General features: G+C 36.9%; 1 long non-coding RNA gene across 1 annotated transcript; it reads left to right on the forward strand.

The window, feature by feature from the left end:
• Positions 1-1,113: 1,113 nt before the first annotated feature.
• On the forward strand, positions 1,114-4,803 carry LOC139194195 (uncharacterized). Its single transcript, XR_011578964.1, has 2 exons — positions 1,114-2,422; positions 2,518-4,803. It is a non-coding gene; the product is annotated as an uncharacterized lncRNA (long non-coding RNA).
• Positions 4,804-17,406: the final 12,603 nt, after the last annotated feature.

A 17,406-nucleotide genomic window follows, 5' to 3' on the forward strand; every position in this document is an offset into this window, starting at 1 on the left:
GTACGTAAATGCAGTGGCCTCTACATCATTACCCATCAACCTAATTTTTCCTTTTCCTAGAACAGGTTCCCCTTTACCATTTGCTACAGATACATGAGTAGAATTAGATAATTTTTGAAACTCATGTAGACAAGATGTTTTATTAGTTATATGATCAGTGGCAACTGAGTCTACAATCCAAAAATCATGTGTGAGATGTGCATTGAGAGCAGTGGATAGTGCACTGATAATAACTAGGATATTGTTGTGTGTTGTGGTATCTGAACTTTCCACGAAGCCAGCGAATTTTCCAAGCATGGCAGTGGAGTTTTTAGTGATCATCTTTTCATTCTTAGTGGTCCCGTTGTTTCTTTGGAGAAAGGTAGCAAATTCATTAATCAAGAAAATCGGATTTGAAGTGAAGTTTGCCATCTCATCAGCTGAACACTTAGTTGCACGGAGGGATTTTGAAGCAAACCCTTTCCCATCTTTGATCATTTTCCCTTCCCTGTCAAACTTAGGTTTTAACTCAGGATGTAGGATCCAACACTTTTCCTGTAGGTGCCCCTTAGTGTTGCAATATGTGCACTTCCAGTCAGCCTTATTCCCCATTAAAAACTCTTTTACCATAGATTTTGTGGTTGCTAGTGAAAACCCTAGCCTTAGAGCTAGACTTGAGCTCAATATGTATTACCTTTCTTTGAGTTTCTTCCCTTTGAACTGCATGACACACGCTGATGAATGATGGTAATTCTGGAGTCATTAGCAAATGACTACGAAGATCTTCATACTCAGCTCCCAAGCTTGCCAACAGTTGAAATACTTTATCTTTATCAGCCCTCTTCAAGAGCACATCGGATTCGGTTGTGTGTGGACGATATAGATCAAGCTCATTCCACATAGATTTCATGCTTCCAAGGTGCTGAATGAAGGATTGGTCACCTTGCTTTAGGCTAGTAAGACTCTTCTTCAGTTCAAATACACTGGCAGCATTGTTTTGGCTTCCATACATTTCCTTGACATATTCCCAAAGTAGGTGTGAAGATCCTGAATAGCTGAAGAGCTCCGACAACTTGGGCTCCATCGAGTTGAGAATCCAAGACATTATTAACTGATCATTTGAATGCCATGTGTTGATGCACAAAATCAGCGAAGACTTTGGTACAACAGAAAGTGTTAAGTTTGTGACCTTCGCTAGATTGCTCCGGTTATAGTGTGGATAAGTAAGTAAATGGATAGGGATAGGAAAGCAAACACAAGATTTACGTGGTTCACCCAGATTGGCTACGTTCACGGAGTAGAGGAGTTCTCATTAATTGTGAAGGGTTTACACAAGTACATAGGTTCAAGCTCTCATTTAGTGAGTAGTAGTAAATGATTTAGTACAAATGACATTAGGAAATATTGTGAGAGAATGATCTCTATTTATGGAAGAGAGTTTCTAGTTTCATTCTAACATTGACACGTGTCGTGTTGTAATTGGCTTCTAATGTTAACACGTGTCGCGTTATGATTGGCTTCTGATGTCGACACGTGTCGCGCTGTGATTGGCCTCCTGGTTGGAGGGAAACTCTTCTGGGTCCTTGATAGTATAACGTTGACCGGTACTCAGTAGTTTCGGGATTGGTCAAGTATGGTACAAACAGTGCTCCCCTAAGTTCCCTAATGAGGGAAGCTCCTCGGTTAGGGACTTGCAAGATCTAAGCTATTGAGTATTCACGAAACTTCTAAGTACCGAAATGTGGTATCATTTTCACTTGCGTTATTTGTCTTATATGTAGATGTGGCATTTTCTCTGGAAGTACTTTTTCTCCATCCAGGGGTGGTATCTTTAACCAATGAAGATGCACAAGGTAATGTATCAATTTCACTTGAAGCTTACTTGTAGTTTCAGGCTTGGTCAAGTGCGATACCAACCCTATAGTCGGAGTCCCCCAAGTCGCCGAGCTAAGAGATTTGCCGAAAAAGGTAACAGACAAGGTAAGCAATCAAACTTCCAAGGAAGCAACCTGGATTGAAGGTTCGACTTCGGCTTCCGGTTGATTGTTCTCATTCTTCTTGTGTCGTAAACAGCAACAAGCATAAGGAGAAGCAAATGGAGAAGAGATGATATAAGATACTTTTTCTTTTAAATAAGTAACTTTCCACAGGCTTATTCTTGAACTGGGCTGGAGGGTTTTCTGGTTTCCTCCAGAGTATAAGGCCGACTCAAGAATTTGAGGGTCAAAACAAGTCCATCAAATCTAGAGTAAGTTCGACCCTAATGATAGGAGATACTTTTGTTGTTGACAAAGTAGTGGATGTATCGGCACGTGTTCTGTTACGCTTGTCTCCACATGCTTCCTTGTATCATTCTCACTTGCCCTATCTATTCCTCATGCAGATGTGGTATCTTCTCTGGAAGCCTAAGATGTTGAAGATGAGTACTCGAGAGCAATGCCAGGTAAGTAATCAGGCAAGGGTTCTAGGCAGTCAGTTCCTGACTAGAAGCTTGATTCCAAGTGCCGACTGATTACTCTCTTTCTCCTTGTCTTGTAGGTAAGAACAAGGCCAAAGGAAAAGACAGGGAAAAAGTATGATATGGGATACTCTTGCTTTTAACCGTGATGATATGAGATACTCTTGCTCTGGTGTGGCTTGTTTGCATAGGTATTATCGGGAGGAAAAGAAGCTGAGTATTTCGAGAGACTCTGCTGAGAGTGCCCTCTCAGATGTGAAGAAAAGTTGAGCATTTTTTTTATTTGCAGGTTTGCCTGGCTGTGGAGGATGGAGGTCGACATATATAGGAGTCTCCCTAATAACAAGTAGTAGTGATATTCCTTTACCCTTCTTGTCATAGCAATGTAATGGAGTTGCAAGCTTCACGTGTTTTAACTTTGTCAGAGCACTTTGAAAAAGTGGTTTGCGGTATCTGAAAAGCTGATGTTGCGTGTGAAGATTTCAGACAAGCTTTATCCAAGGAAATCTGGCTCTCGAAGTTCGGAGAGCAGTGCCTCTTCGATTTTCGAACAAGCAATCTTGTCGGGGATCTGGTTCTCAAGATTCAGAGAACGGTGCCTCTTCGATTTTTGAGAAAGAAATCCTGTTGGGAGCCTGACTCTTGAGATTCGGAGAGCAGTGTCTCTTCGATTTTTGAGAAAGTAATCCTGTTGGGAGTTTGGCTCTCGAGATTCGGAGGGCGGTGCCTCTTCTATTTTTGAGCACATAATCCTGTTGGGAGTCTGGCTCTCGAGATTCGGAGAGTGGTGCCTCTTCTATTTTTGAGAAAACAATCCTGTTGGGAGTCTGACTCTTGAGATTCGAAGAACAGTGTCTCTTCAAGTTTTGAGAAACTAATCTTATTGGGAGTCTGGCTCTCGAGATTCGGAGGGTAGTGCCTCTTCGATTTTTGAGCACATAATCCTGTTGGGAGTCTAGCTCTCGAGATTCGAATAGCGGTGCCTCTTCGATTTTTGAGAAAACAATCATGTTAGGAGTCTGACTCTTGAGATTCGGAGAGTAGTGTCTCTTTAATTTTTTAGAAAGTAATCCTGTTGGGAGTCTGGCTCTCGAGATTCGGAGGGCAGTGCCTCTTCGATTTTTGAGCAAGCAATCTTGTTTGGAGTGTTTTCTCGAATGTGAGTAAAGGTTGGGCATTTTTGCCAATCTGCCTTGCCACGGAGCACAGAGGTTGACACACATTAGGACTTTCTAGTTATCAAGTAGTGGTGTTGTTCCTTTACCCTTGTGGGTAATAGTAGGGTAGCTATACCTTCAAAATTTATGTGTCTAAACTTTGTTAGAGATCTTTGACAAAGTTATCTGTGGTACCTAAGGAGCTGATGTTGCGTGTGGAAAGTGGTACCTCTTCGGAATCCAAAGAGTGGTGCCTCTTCGATTTTTGAACCAACGACCTTGTTGCCCTTTCTTTTATAAGGGCACCAATTATGTGCAAGAAGTACATTCAGAGAGTTATTTCTTGTAGGAATTTTCCCCTTACTTCAAAGATTTATTGCACCTCATTTCTCCTTCATCATTTCTGAGAATGTCTGGCCCATCCGACCGTCATTTTGACTTGAACTTTGGTGAAGAGGAAGCCATACCTTCTCAAGATAACATATGGCGCCCATCATTCTTATCCTGGTCCTCTTACCATTGGGGACTCTGTGATGAAGAATGATATGACCGCTGTGGTGGTGGCCAAGAACCTTCTCACTCCTAAAGATAATAGACTACTTTCCAAACGGTCTGATGAGTTGGCTGTTAAGGATTATCTGGCTTTCAGTGTTCAGTGTGCAGGTTCTGTGTCTAATATGGCCTAACGCCTATTTGCTCGAACCCGCCAAGTTGAATCATTAGCGGCTGAAGTGATAAATCTCAAACAAGAGATCAGAGGGCTCAAGCATGAGAATAAACAGTTGCACAGGCTCGCACATGACTATGCTACAAACATGAAGAGGAAGCTCGACCAGCTGCAAGAATCTGATGGTTTGATTTTACTTGATTACCAGAGGTTTGTGGGTTTGTTCCAAAGGCATTTATTGCCTTCGTCTTCTTGGGTTGTACCGCGTAATAAAGCTCCAAATGATCAACTTTCGGTGCCTCCTCCTTCTGGGGTTCAGCCTAGTACTAAGGCTCCGAATAATCACCCTCTGGTGCCTCCTTTTTCTGGGGCTCTGCCAACTGCTAAGACTTCTCCTGAGCAACCTTTGTGAAGGCTCTCTTTTGTTTGTTTATTTTGATTCATGTATATGTACATATTTGTAACTTATCGGAGATATCAATAAACAAGCTTTGCTTCATTTCAACGTATTGTGTTAAATACACCAAGGCCTTTTTCACTAAGTTCTTTGAATTTTTCCTTTTGTTGAATCTTGTATGTTGAAGCTTTGTGAGTGAAGCGTGTAGGTTGAGGTAGTGCTCCCTTAATTTCACGAGTGAGGAAAACTTCGCGGTTGGAGACTTGAAAAAATCCAAGTCACTGAGTGGTCATGAGACTTCCGAGTATCAAGATGCAGTAGCATATGGTAGGAGTCCCCCAAGTCTCCGGTCGAGGGAGTTGACGAAAGAGGTGTCGTGCTAGTAGCCAAGTTTCCAAAGTAACAAAACTTCACCATTTTCCTTTCTAAGTGGTAGCCCAAAACTTCTCCTTCATATATATTTGTTATGAAAGTTGTTATGCCCAAAGAAGTGGAGGCCTAGGCTTTTTTTTTTTTTTTTTTTTTTTTTTTTTTTTGGATTTTCGAATTTTCGAATTTCAGAATTTTCGAATTTCAGAATTTTTGAATGTTTGAATTTTCGAATTTTCCCATTTGTTGATAGGGGTTAACCATATGGGGGTTCCATTGGTATGTCATTTCTTCGGCGGAGGCGTGGTTGTAAGCTTGTGCCATCACCTCAGAGTAAGTCTTCCAAGTGTTGGCATTGATCATGTACTTGAAGAAACAATCACGTAGGCCTACCGTGAAGGCCTTGAGGGCTGTCTTGTCATCTGTCTCAGTGTAGCGAGAATACTCATGGCTGAAACGACTGGCATACTCTTGTAGTGACTTGTCCGGCTTCTGGTGAATAGTGTACAAGTCATCTGCAGAATGCAAGTGATCGGTCTGAAAGATGTGTTGAGAGACAAACAGTTTCCTCAAATCCTCAAATGAGTCTACTGTCTCAGGTGGAAGACGGCAATACCAGTTTAGAGCTCTGCCAGAAAGAGTGGAGGGAAAGAGAAGACATTGTTTTTCGTCAGTGTGCATCCGATATGCCATGGTGGACTCAAAGAGGTTAAGGTGTTTAATTGGGTCATCCCTTCCAATATAGAGTTGTAAATCAAGCTTTTGGTTTGTCTTCGCTTGAAGGGGTGTCGATGATCCTTCTTATGAGAGGGCCAGGCCTGGGTTGGTTCCAGTCAGGTATATCGGCCTGACGTTTGGCCTTTAACTTGTATACTTTCTCAAGGAGCTGTAGGACAAGGGGGTCCTGAGTGGAGTCATGTACCACTGGAATTTTCTTTCGTAAGTCTCCATCGCCTCTTAGAAGTAGGAAAGTTTGAGCAAGGGCGTGTGGTTTTTTCTTGGACTCGCCGTACTGACTTCTAAGGTGAGTCTGTCAGAATACCTCAGATTCCCCCGTATCTTCATGTTCATTTGAGACCTGTCATTCCTTCCCTAGATTGGCAGCTGGCCTGGGTTGTGGGAGGGGACCGAGTCTTTCAGAAACCCTTGGGTCATTGATTTTTGAGCATATGTGGAGGGGATTCTCTTGACGTTGCTTTAAGAAGTCTTGGCAGTCACGATAAACGGCTTTTGATCCTTCTAACCCTTCTGCAAAGAGGTGTCTTCCTCTACTTCTTCTACTGTAGGTCGAAGCATCTGGGTTGAGAGAAGTCTTATGTTGATCAATGTTTTGATGATTAGCTTACTCCTCATCAGGGATACCCATGTAGAATGGAGGTGACCCTCCGTGTTGGGGGGCACCCAGATGATGGTTGATATCCATAAGGGCAACGAGCTCGCGTGTTTGAGTACGCCTAGTTTCATGGAGCGTTTCAAAGAGCTTCTCATACTGTTCCTGGATGACCTCATTCTTCATTGCTATCTTGTTGTTCTGAGCTTCTAGCTCATCGACTTTAGCTTGAAAAGCAACCTTCTTTCCTTCATTCTTTCGTTGCTTTGCACTAGGTGCAAGATGGGTGGCATTCTGTGTGCTGTAGCTTCCTTCGATCCCCATGTTGGAGAGGGATGCCTGGTCAAAAGAGAGTGTACGAATGGTGGAAACTAGCTTGGCAAAGTTGAAGAGAGTGGGAATAAGTGTTGTTCCCACAGACGGCGCCAAATGTTGATGCACAAAATCAGCGAGGACTTTGGTACAACAGAAAGTGTTAAGTTCGTGACCTTCGCTAAATTGCTCCGGTCATAGTGTGGATAAGTAAGTAAATGGATAGGGACAGGGAAGCAAACACAAGATTTACGTGGTTCACCCAGATTGACTACGTCTATGGAGTAGAAGAGTTCTCATTAATTGTGAAGGGTTTACACAAGTACATAGATTCAAGCTCTCATTTAGTGAGTACTAGTGAATGATTTAATACAAATGACATTAGGAAATATTGTGAGAAAATGATCTCTATTTATAGAAGAGAGTTTCTAGTTTCATTTTGACATTGACACGTGTTGTGTTGTAATTGGCTTCTGATGTTAACACGTGTCGCGCTATGATTGGCTTCTGATGTCGACACGTGTTGCGCTGTGATTGGCCTCTTGGTTGGAGGGAAACTCTTCTGGGTCCTTAACGGTATAACGTTGACCGGTACTCAGTAGTTTCGGGATTGATCAAGTATAGTACAAACACCATGCATCAAAAGAGAGTGAGGTGGATTCTGGAGACTTGATGGTTCCATTTACGTACCCTAGCTTCGATCTTCCTCCTAGGGCAAGAGAGACGGCTCGTGGCCAAGGCAAATAATTGAACTCGTTCAACAATACTAAGCACAATCGTTGGTTTGGATTGATCTCACTGTGTATCATGTTGGTTGGTGTTAAGGTTGAGGAACTTGTATCCTTAGAACCGAATGGATTGTCTTCTACCATCTCGACAAATGATGAACAGAAGGAAAAATGAAACAAAAGAAAAACAACGAAGACAGGACCCTATGGTTCCTGCTATGATACCATATTGAACTTTTTAGTTTCAACTATTTGTATAATTCATCATAAGAAACTAAGTACAAGGGAGAAGCTTTTATAGAGAGCTTGAGAGTGACTTAAAGACTAAAAAGACAAAGCCTAATAATAGGCCATATAAAGAACTAAAAAGTATAAGCTAGCTAACGTGCAGCAAATGTATAATTACAAGTTTCAAGGGAGACATAAGACCATGAAAAGTGGTGTTACATCACTTCCATCACGTCAAGTACATCACTTCCAATACTTAACCATCCCAATGATTGCTTGCCTTCCCAAAGCAACAAAAAAGAGCCCTTCCATGGGGCAGATGACCTACAAATCATAGGCCATATTTGGATTCTCTAAATTGAACTTAAAATGTGTTGAGTATATAGTTAATATTAGACTCTCGTTTTGCTTGACCAGTTTACAAAGAAATCAGTCATCCATCTACATTTACAATTAATTTAGGAGAAATTAGGTTCTCATCCTTCCTTTTAATATTTCATTGATTAAAACCTTAATCTTTTTCAATTTTTGATCGAGGTCCTTGATATTAATAACATCATTAATTATTTCAATAATAAAATAATGTTAAAAATGTTACAATTAGTATATTTATATTTATGGTTAAATTTTTTATCATATATATATATATATATATATTGTACTCATTTTTAATTTGCAACCTTTTTTTTTAATTTGTACCAATTTTCTTTTCAGTTTTAATTTGTACTCATATATTAATTTCTTTTTGTGCCCATATTTTATAAAGTTTTATTTGTATTTGTACCCATATTTTTTTATTTATATGTACCCATTTTTAATTTTGCTAAATGTACCCATGCTAATTATATGTATAGGCTTGGCAAACGGGTCGTGTCAGTCGTGTTCGTGTCGTTTTCGTGTAACACCTGTTATCTTAACGGGTCGTGTCGTGTCACACCCGTTATCTTAACGGGTCCTTAACAGGTCGTGTCACTTTACCCAACGGGTAAAGTGACCCGATCCGTTATGATCCGTTAAGAAAAATATATTTTTTTTCTTAAATTTGCACATACCACACATTGCCACATAAATATTACTTCAAAACATTAAAACACATTTATCATTTAAGTACTACATCTACACTCGAAAATAAGAGCCTAATAAAAAAATAATACATACACTACTAATCTATTACAAATTTTAAATGTGCAAGGATATGCAAAATGAAACAGTTTTTGTTTTCAAGGTTGTAAAATCTTTCTCAAAAGTTTAAACCTCAATTTACAAAATCCTCGATTTACATCGATCATCATGAAATTGCATTGGAACTTTGGCTTGATCTATTGCCTTCAAGAGTTATGTTGATGATGTTTTCAGTAAGGTTTTCCACGTCATAACTATCTTCTGCATAAACTAAGCATAGAAAAACCAAACATTAAAAATCATTCAAATTATGAGAACTTTACCAAAATAATTATGAAAAAAAATAAAACAATAATACTATACCATACTTTTATTAAGTATAAACATAAGATTTTGTGGTATCCACTAGTGTAAATATTTTAAATTGAAGATCGAATTCAATCATTGTATTCATATAAGGTCAAGGAGTGTAGTTGTAAAAAATCATCAAAATCGGAGTTAAATTAACCGTTAAATCGTGATTTTTCATTTATAATCATCGAAAAGTTTTGTCCCGTTACGTGCTCTCTGAATGTTTGTTTTTTGCAATTTTTGGCGTATGCGATCTCGAAATATATACAAACATGTTTGACGGTTGGATCATTGAAAGTAGTTTCGTAGAATGAGTATCCCATCAAAACAATAGATTCACTAATACTTAAGAGTTTATTCATACTTTTATTAAGTATAACATAAGATTTTGTGGTTTCCACTAGTGTAAATATTTTAAATTGAAAATCGAATTATCATTGTATTCATATAGGGTCAAGGAGTGTAGTTGTAAAAAATCATCAAAATCGGAGTTAAAATGACCGTTAAATCGTGATTTTTCGTTTATAACTGTCGAAAAGTTTTGTCCCGTTACTTGATCTCTTAATGTTTGTTTTTTGCAATTTTTGGCGTATGCAATCTCGAAGTATATATAAACATGTTTGACGGTTGGATCATTGAAACTAGTTTCGTAGAATGAGTATCCCATCAAAACAATAGATTCACTAATACTTAATAGTTTATTCATACTTTTATTAAGTATAATATAAGATTTTGTGGTATCCACTAGTGTAAATATTTTAAATTGCAGATCGAATTCAATCATTGTATTCATATAGGGTCAAGGAGTGTGGTTGTAAAAAAACATCAAATCGGAGTTAAAATGACCGTTAAATCGTGATTTTTTGTTTATAACCGTCGAAAAGTTTTGTCCCGTCACTTGATCTCTGAATGTTTGTTTTTTGTAATTTTTGACGTATGCGATCTTGAAGTATATACAAACATGTTTGACGGTTGGATCTTTGAAACTAGTTTCGTAGAATGAGTATCCCATCAAAACAATAGATTCACTAATACTTAATAGTTTATTCATACTTTTATTAAGTATAACATAAGATTTTGTGGTATCCACTAGTGTAAATATTTTAAATTGAAGATCGAATTCATTACTTGTATTCATATAGGGTCAAGGAGTGTAGTTGTAAAAATCATCAAAATCGGAGTTAAAATAACCGTTAAATCGTGATTTTTTGTTTATAACCGTCGAAAAGTTTTGTCCCGTTACTTGATCTCTTAATGTTTGTTTTTTGCAATTTTTGGCGTATGCAATCTCGAAGTATATATAAACATGTTTGACGGTTGGATCATTAAAACTAGTTTCGTAGAATGAGTATCCCATCAAAACAATAGATTCACTAATACTTAATAGTTTATTCATACTTTTATTAAGTATAATATAAGATTTTGTGGTATCCACTAGTGTAAATATTTTAAATTGAAGATCGAATTCAATCATTGTATTCATATAGGGTCAAGGAGTGTGGTTGTAAAAAAACATCAAAATCGGAGTTAAAATGACCGTCAAATCGTGATTTTTCGTTTATAACCGTCGAAACGTTTTGTCCCGGTACTTGATCTCTGAATGTTTGTTTTTTGTAATTTTTGACGTATGCGATCTTGAAGTATATACAAACATGTTTGACGGTTGGATCTTTGAAACTAGTTTCGTAGAATGAGTATCCCATCAAAACAATAGATTCACTAATACGTAATAGTTTATTCATACTTTTATTAAGTATAATATAAGATTTTGTGGTTTCCACTAGTGTAAATATTTTAAATTGAAGATCGAATTCAATCATTGTATTCATATAAGGTCAAGGAGTGTAGCTGCAAAAAACCATCAAAATCAGAGTTAAAATGACCGTTAAATTGTGATTTTTCTTTTTATAACCGTCGAAAAGTTTTGTCCCGTTAATTGATCTCTGAATGTTTGTTTTTTGTAATTTTTGACGTATGCGATCTCGAAGTATATACAAACATGTTTGACGGTTGGATCTTTGAAACTAGTTTCGTAGAATGAGTATCCCATCAAAACAATAGATTCACTAATACTTAATAGTTTATTCATACTTTTATTAAGTATAACATAAGATTTTGTGGTATCCACTAGTGTAAATATTTTAAATTGAAGATTGAATTCAATCATTGTATTCATATAAGGTCAAGGAGTGTAGTTGTAAAAAATCATCAAAATCGGAGTTAAATTAACCGTTAAAGTGATTTTTCGTTTATAACCGTCGAAAAGTTTTGTCCCGTTACTTGCTCTCTGAATGTTTCTTTTTTGCAATTTTTGGCGTATGCGATCTCGAAATATATACAAACATGTTTGACGGTTGGATCATTGAAACTAGTTTCGTAGAATGAGTATCCCATTAAAACAATAGATTCACTAATACTTAAGAGTTTATTCATACTTTTATTAAGTATAACATAAGATTTTGTGGTATCCACTAGTGTAAATATTTTAAATTGAAGATCGAATTCAATCATTGTATTCATATAAGGTCAAGGAGTGTAGTTGTAAAAAATCATCAAAATCGGAGTTAAATTAACCGTTAAATCGTGATTTTTCGTTTATAACCGTCGAAAAGTTTTGTCCCGTTACTTGCGCTCTGAATGTTTGTTTTTTGCAATTTTTGGCCTATGCGATCTCGAAATATATAAAAACATGTTTAATGGTTGGATCATTGAAACTAGTTTCGTAGAATGAGTATCCCATCAAAACAATAGATTCACTAATACTTAAGAGTTTATTCACACCTTTATTAAGTATAACATAAGATTTTGTGGTATCCACTAGTGTAAATATTTTAAATTGAAGATCGAATTCAATCATTGTATTCATATAGGGTCAAGGAGTGTAGTTGTAAAAAATCATCAAAATCGGAGTTAAAATGACCGTTAAATCGTGATTTTTCGTTTATAACCGTCAAATGTTTTGTCCCGTTACTTGATCTCTGAATGTTTGTTTTTTGCAATTTTTGGCCTATGCGATCTCGAAGTATATATAAACATGTTTGACGGTTGGATCATTGGAACTAGTTTCGTAGAATGAGTATCCCATCAAAACAATAGATTCACTAATACTTAATAGTTTATTCCTACTTTTATTAAGTATAATATAAGATTTTGTGGTATCCACTAGTGTAAATATTTTAAATTGAAGATCGAATTCAATCATTGTATTCATATAAGGTCAAGGAGTGTAGCTGCAAAAAATCATCAAAATCAGAGTTAAAATGACCGTTAAATTGTGATTTTTCTTTTTATAACCGTCGAAAAGTTTTGTCCCGTTAATTGATCTCTGAATGTTTGTTTTTTGTAATTTTTGACGTATGCGATCTCGAAGTATATACAAACATGTTTGACGGTTGGATCTTTGAAACTAGTTTCGTAGAATGAGTATCCCATCAAAACAATAGATTCACTAATACTTAATAGTTTATTCATACTTTTATTAAGTATAACATAAGATTTTGTGGTATCCACTAGTGTAAATATTTTAAATTGAAGATCGAATTCATTACTTGTATTCATATAGGGTCAAGGAGTGTAGTTGTAAAAATTATCAAAATCGGAGTTAAAATAACCGTTAAATCGTGATTTTTTGTTTATAACGGTCGAAAACTTTTGTCCCATTACTTGATCTCTGAATGTTTGTTTTTTGCAATTTTTGGCGTATGCGATCTCGAAGTATATACAAACATGTTTGACGGTTGGATCATTGAAACTAGTTTTGTAGAATGAGTATCCCATCAAAACAATAGATTCACTAATACTTAAGAGTTTATTCATACTTTTATTAAGTATAAAATTAGTGTAAATATTTTAAATTGAAGATCGAATTCAATCATTGTATTCATATAGGGTCAAGGAGTGTGGTTGTAAAAAATCATCAAAATCAGAGTTAAAATGACAGTTAAATCATGATTTTTCGTTTATAACCGTCGAAAAGTTTTGTCCCGTTACTTGCTCTCTGAATGTTTGTTTTTTTCAATTTTTGGCGTATGCGATCTCGAAGTATATACAAACATGTTTGACGGTTGGATCGTTGAAATTAGTTTCGTATAATTCGTATCGCATGAAGTTCAATGGTGTGTGTGTGTGTATATATATATATTTATTTATTAAGTAGATTTAAATCTATTTATTTTGTATGTATAATTATTATAGTTTTTAGGGGTGTAAAATTTAATATATATATATATATATATAATTATTATAGTTAATATTTTGGGTATAATTATTGTAGTATATATAATTATTATAATTATTATAGTTAATTTAATATATATATATATATATATAATTATTATAGTTTTTAGGGGTATAAAATTGTTAAATTAATATATATATATAATTATTATAGTATTTTTTTAGGGTTATAAATTATTAAATTAATATTCTGCTTATCGTGTATTGTGTTACCCACGTGTATACCCGAACAAACCCATTATCTTAACAGGTGCTTATCGGGTTACCCGATAACGACCCGTTTCGTTATCGTGTCGACCCGAACACCTGTTAATTTCGTGTCGTGTCGTGTCGGGTTATCGGGTCGTGTCAGGAATTGCCAGGCCTATATATGTACCATTCATGTAATTTTGTTTTTAAATTTTAAATTTTAAAATGTACTCATTCTTAAATATACCACTTTTTTATATGTAAAATGTACCCTTTTTAGTATATAAAATCTATTCAATTTTTGTCACAACCCGTCCCGAAATAAATTATCGATGACCTTAATTGACTATTTTACCCTTGAATGTGAGTGCTGTGGTGTGTGATGCATGTTGATGGGGGTTCGAACTTGCATTTTCCCCTACTCTTTGGAACATTTAGGAATTAAAATGTGTATTGGTTTTGGTTGAGGACCACGTGTGCCACACACACACACTCATTTTCACTCTCTCTCTCTCCCTGTACACTCTCTCTCCTCCCTCACGATTTTCTTCTATTTTCCGTACAAACCGTACGGATGAGCTTGGAACGAAGCATTTCACACATAGATCGACGTTGAGAAGGTAAGAATTGAACTTCTTGCTTGTCCCTGAGTTCATATATGCTATTTTTAGAACCTAAAAAACCTCAAAAACCCCGAGAACTTTAACCTCCTATTTGGTGCACTATTCATGCACACGTAAATGTGAAGGTTTCAGTGGATTTTAAGCTCACATGGAGCTTTAGAAGGTCCTCACGAAGCTCAGAGAAGAAAAACCAAGCGATTTGGACATCGAGATCGTCAATTTCAAGCTTGGCCGGTTTTTCTCGAAAATCTCCGGCGAGATTCCATGAGATTTAGTCTTAAAACAGGTATGGGAATGTTCTACAAGTTGAGAGCTTTAATTTGACACTAATTTCATGAAATTTGGATGAAAATCGACTGAGATATAAGGTTTAGAAAAATTTACCAGTTTATGACGCCGGCGACAGTCGCCGGAGGTTCGAGGTTAGGGATGACGGAATATTCCGTCAATTTTATGGAATATTCCAACGGCGTTAGTTAACTTTAACAGTTTCCGTTACTATTTGACAGAATATTCCACGGAATATTCCTAATAGGGTTAAGGGATTCCGTTAGGGTCCTTGCGCATGGGTGGCGCGTCTGGCCGTGCCTTGGCCAGCACGTGGCGGCGAATGGGTGGTCGGAAATTTTTTCTAAAAATATGGGGATGTTCATGAGGTTGTGTAGATCACATTAGTATATTCAAACACCTCATTTGAGCATTGTATGAGAAGTTATTAGCTAGTTTTGTCTATGTGCTTTAAATAACGTTTAAACAGTTAATTCGCATATATGTGAGACTTATCCCGAGGACGAGCACAGTCAAGAGCGACTCGGGGGCTACGACCCTTCGACATACCAGTGAGTGGGCTTTTGGTTTTCAATATATATCTATATACTTGATATTTTCCCAGAAATATGCGTTTAAATGAAAATATTGAAGGATTATTTTGTGAAAACATGTTCATTTGAATAACATCTATAGCATGCATTTAACAATTAAAAGGCGGAATCATGCTTGCATGCATTCAAAAACAAAACATTACCCATGAAATTCAAAGCCTAGTAGATTGGTGAACCAAGACTCAACTCAAAACAAAGTGAGTTGAAATTTATACCTTTGTAGATTCCTCTTTGCATAAACAAAGGCTAATCACCCAAAGAGAGGGCCTTCATTCCTTGCTTCTTAGATCCATGGATTTGGATGGAAGAATATGGTTCTCCAAGTTCCCAAAATTGAGAACCTCTAAGTATCCACACCAAGGTAAGATTGATGAAGAAATGAGTGACCTTGGAGTAGTGGGTTTGCTAGATACACCCTTCAAGGGGGCCGGCCTCTTTAGAGAGAAAGGAGAGCATTGTGTTCTCTCCAATTTCCTAAAAGAAAACCCTTAATGAATTTTAGGCTATAAAGTTCTTTATATAGTCACTTCTTTAAATGACTTAAGAACCAAAAACCCTAATTCAACACACATGGCCGGCCACATAAGGGATTTGGGCTTTTGGGCCTTTGTGAATCTTTATTCATTAAATTGTCATACAACTTAAGTCAATGGGCTTGACGTTCGAAGCCCATTGGGCCTTAAGGTCCAAAACTATCCCGAGGTCTTTAACGAACTTATTCGTTTGATTAATTAACATATTAATTAATCCTTGCCATAAATAATTAAACCATTTAATTATTTTTACTCATCTCCATTGTTTCTTCAATCTCCACCTTACACGGTGTACGATCCATTAGGTTCCTTTTAGCAAGGCAGTGGGCGATTAAAACTCTTTCAAATCGATTGTGAATTGAAACTTACTTTCAATTCTTCCTTTAGTGATTACACACGTTTAGGGCTTCCACAAACCATGAGTGACACCTAGCAGCATATCATGGTAACCCAAGCTAATTAGAAGAGGTGGAGAACCTATTCAGTTTAGGATTACAAATGCAATACGGTCTTTCTCTAATACAATACTCTTGACCACATTGTTTGGTTTGATAGTTTATTCATGTCTACTATCCAATGTAATTCGTGTGCTTATATGATTACCTTGAATGTGATTTGGAACGACTTTCCAAATCTCATTCATACTCTGGCCAGAGGTTCTAAATCATATCATAGAGTATTCTCCCTCAAACGGTTTGAAGGTTAGAGATCCCTTGTTGCGCATTCACTTGTCTCCATGGCTAAGTGGCTTAACCCCAACGATGCCGTGGACACCCTCCAAATGGAGTGACTTTGACATAATCAAAGATCAAGGACTTAACCACAAGACATCTGTGATGCCTCAGGTTAAAGGACTACTTTGCATTATCCCAACCATGAGTTCTCATGTGACATGAATATGAGAACTCTTCGTTGATCGTGTTCAGTGAACTCATTCTCTATTGAGCACCTACGTACTTGTCTTGATGTCACACACACCAATGACTCGAGACTAGTCACTCTCCCTGAGAGAAGACACAGCACGTACTGATCTTAACGGACTGTCAATGCCCAATTGGCAATCCTATGATCAGGAACGTTTAGGATGTGTCTACGAAAAATGGTCTCATGAATCTAACTTCTTTAGATTGCATTCTCCCAATCACATATTCCTTGGACTTATCGTTTAAGCATATAACATTTATATGAGACGGCTCAAACAATAATCTTTGCCCTTGATATTAAACTAGATTAGTTTAACATGTGAAATGTCCGTAAAGTATCATCATATGATTGGTTTTAGGGCACATTTCCTACAAATATGCCTTGAATGCCATGCGTATAACTTTATATTTTGTATATAAGTTGAATTGTTTATATATATACATAATTGTGGTGCTGTGGACACTCAGGTAAGTACCAGGTGAGTTATGTTATGAGAATTAATGATTAATGGCATATGATTGAATAACGTTGAACTCATAAAACTGCACCTAGGGTGATTGTGATTTAGCCAGAGATATGACACAGGCCTGTCTATAATGTCACCTCTCACACCATATGCTTACATTGGATCCAATTTAGGTGCACAGTTTTGTCGTACAGACCATCATAGGTGGTTCCGACTTGTAGGTGACTAGCAATTTATCGCCTAGTTATTATGAGAGAGTAGTATTGAGAATACTTATATTACACCCAGTACTGTCGTACAGACATTTTCATTGGTTCCAACTCGTGTGCAGTAGAGTGCTGTATAGGCCTTTATAGTGACTTCGGCTAGATTTGATTATTGAACTATGAATTCAGCCGTACAGACTTCCATAGGGGTTCCGGCTAATATATTGTATTTCCATGAAACTACTCTCAC

Source organism: Malus domestica, chromosome 03 (assembly GCF_042453785.1).
Source record: "Malus domestica chromosome 03, GDT2T_hap1".
Taxonomy (NCBI): Eukaryota; Viridiplantae; Streptophyta; class Magnoliopsida; order Rosales; family Rosaceae; genus Malus; species Malus domestica.